This window comes from Frankliniella occidentalis, unplaced genomic scaffold (genome assembly GCF_000697945.3).
Source record: "Frankliniella occidentalis isolate FOCC.00 unplaced genomic scaffold, Focc_3.1 Scaffold36, whole genome shotgun sequence".
Taxonomy (NCBI): domain Eukaryota; kingdom Metazoa; phylum Arthropoda; class Insecta; order Thysanoptera; family Thripidae; genus Frankliniella; species Frankliniella occidentalis.
Window position 1 is genome coordinate 722,145 of NW_026267166.1, and position 3,062 is coordinate 725,206.

At 63.9% G+C, this 3,062-nt stretch overlaps 1 protein-coding gene across 3 annotated transcripts in view; it reads right to left on the bottom strand.

Moving 5' to 3' along the window:
- LOC113202395 (C-terminal-binding protein) overlaps positions 1–3,062 on the bottom strand; it is a 46,376-nt gene that overhangs the window by 6,695 nt on the left and 36,619 nt on the right. The window lies entirely within an intron of this gene.

Below are 3,062 nucleotides of genomic sequence, written 5' to 3' on the forward strand. Positions count from 1 at the left end.
CGCCCGGACAAGTTGCCGACCCCCTTCCCCTCCCCCCATCCTGCCCTTTACCTCCTTGGCAAAGCCAACCCCCTCTCCTCCTCCTCTGCCCTCATCCCCCTGCTCTCGTCGCCACCAACTTTTCCAGTTAACTTTTTCAAAGTTTTTAAGTTGCCCTCCCGCCGCCGCCGCCTCCCTCGCCGCTTGTTTCTAATTTAGCCGCCGCGTATAATTCAGTTCAAGTTACACACAATCGGCAGCCCCAGCCTTCAGCCCATTATGCCGACGGGATCGCGTTGCACCGCGGGAGCCGCCCCGGGTCCGGTCTCCTCCAGACGAGGTCGTCGAACGAGAGCGCGTCAGCCTGGCGTCAGCCGCCACGGTCTACACCACACCGCCGTGGTGGCGTCAGCGACGACGAGCCCTCGCGCCGAGCAGCCGGGCCCGCCAAATCACCTTCCGGGACGCGGAGTACGGAGCGCCTCGACGGGGAACCGCGCGGGGAACACGGGGGCGCCACGTCACCTCCGGGCCGCGGCGGCGCCGACGACTGCTCGACCCCGGCGGATCCCCCCAGCCGCGCCAGCCGTCCGCAGACACATCGGCGAGCTGCTCTGAGAGCGCGGGGCGGTACGGAACGCCACGCCCGACGGGCGGGAAGAGCAAGCGACATTTTCCCAGGAACATTTTTATTCTCACGACCAGAGAGGGGAGGGGTGGGGGGGAGACATGAGATGAGAAGTCGCGTGCAAGCGCATCGCCACCGCCCCCGAAACGCACAACGCGAGGCGGGAGGGAAAGGGGGGAGGGGGTCCCACCGCACCGGCTGAGCCCCCTCCCCCTCCGCCCTCGACCCCGTGACGCGCCAAGCGCGGCGCAAACTTCCCATACAACTCCGCAACCACAGCTGCAGGCCGGCGGCGGGCGGCGCACTCCCACTACACTGCCACAAACACGCCGGCGACCCGCGAACATGCGATTACAATCAACTTACAGCGGAACAAAAGTTAACTCACTGCGTTTTTCAGGTTCTCTAAGACTGATTGGCCGTGCTGACCACGTACCTCACAGTATGACAAACAGGTCCATGTCCACGCCAGTTGGCTTTGGCCGAAACTGTTCGTGGGGGTTGCAACTATCCCCCCCCCCCACAGGTTCCCTGCTCGGCAGAAACAGTGTGTAATACAAAACTTCCGTTTCAGATAGCCTCAAGTAACTTATTGAGAAAACGCCAGGTGGAGATATGGCGTAATCGCCGCACTGAATCAGTGCGTCATGTCCAGGCAGAACAGCTACAAGAGAGCCCTCTGACGGGTGTCGCGCGTGGGCGTTTGTGACGGTGACGTTTGAGCGAGGAAGAGAAGGGAGTAAGCGGTGGGGGGGCTGGAGTGCACTGTCCAACCGCCACCCCGCCAGACCGAACGGGTCGGAAGTGTTCGGGTCGGGACTGGGGTTCGGTTCGGCTCCACTCGGCGCTCCGTTCGGCGGCGAGGACGGACGCCCGGCGAGTGGGGTGGGGGAGGGGGAGGGCGCCGGGGACGCCACGCCGAGCGGAGAGAGAGAGATAGCGAAGGTACAGGGTGCACCCGAAGCTTCTCTCAACGCGCGCGGCGCGGCACACTGTCAAAAACTCGGCTCCGCGCTCCCGCGCCTTCCCACGCACGGGGGATGGGGAGGGGACTCAGAGACAAGAGGAGACCGGCAAGGCCTATGCTGAGCTATAGGGCGAGGTGAAGCGCGCCGCACATCTGTGGCGTACTGGCAGCGGCCCGTCCGTGGCTGTTCGGCACTACTTCGGGTGCCCTTCGGAGTACGCGAGATCCCTCAGCCGCGTAAGCGACGTGGGTGCCCCGGCCCGGCTCGGCCCGGGGGCCAAGGGCCCGGCTGGACAAGCTCGACTCTACTGGCTTCGGCGCATCTCGGTGCTCGAGTACTGCAGCTTCGGGGGTCGCGTACTGCGCCGAGGCCGGGTCGTCCCCCGGCTCGGCTCGGCTCTCTGCGCTGTCTCGGCTTAGCATTGGCTTGCTCGACTCAGGTAGCCGACTATCCTCGGCTCCCTTCAAAGATCCGCGCGCGGTCGCCTCTGAGTGACAGTCGTGTAGCTTGTCTTTGTCGCACCAGTGAGTACAAGCGAGAGTAAGTGAGACCCCTGCGCTGGGCGACTCAAAGGTAGCCCTCCCCCACCCCATCCTGCCTAAACCAATAGGCGTTCGGGACGGCAGCCGGTAGTGCGCTTACGCACGGGGGACCAGGCCCGAACCTCGGTGAGCCCAGTGACCAGATGTTTGGCGAGGCACGCTTTTATTGCACCCATTTCCAGTCTCCTCTTGTCTCTGAGGGGACTGGGACGCGGCCGGGCCGGCCGGCCGGCGACAGCTGCCCGCAGGCAGCGCCCATATCCCACATCCAACGAAAAGCTCCGGCCCGCTCTGCGCTCTGTTGCTCAACTTAGCGATAGTGTCCCCCACCCCCTTTTTTCCCGACCAGCAAAAAAGACATGCGCGACAAAACGCTCCACCATTAGCACCAAAGTGGAGTGTTCTAGCGAGTAGGGAATGCAGACCAACTGCTGAGGGTGCGTCGGGCTGCCGGGCAACGTCACCACGCCGCGGTGTCACATCAGCTGACCGGCCCCGCTGACTTGGCATGCGAGCGTCACCCTAACAGTACAGTGGGCAGCTGCGGCGCCTGGACCGAACACACCTGCACAGCTGCCCTCGGGCGCCTGCCAAGGAGACCAACCCCTCTGGCCCGAATGAATCGAGCACGCCGAATCAAGCAAAGACACGGCCCATGGTGTAGGAAACGAGGAAGGAACGTCCGGGGCAAAGGGGGGGGGGCTCCCAATGTTGTGCGTAGCAGGGTTGTTGGGAAGCGATGCTGAGAGAAGGACGACCAGCCCTTCATTCGGCGAGATGGAAAGTTCCCAGGGGGGCCACTCTGCCGGGCGCGGCACTTGGAAAAGTTTAGCCCCCCCCCCCTTCCTCCTCCTGTTTCCCCGCGTTTCTCTCGTCGATTCCACTTTTGCAAGGGGTGCAGCTACTACACTCCCCAGGTGAGGTCCTCCCCAGGGCAGTTCATTA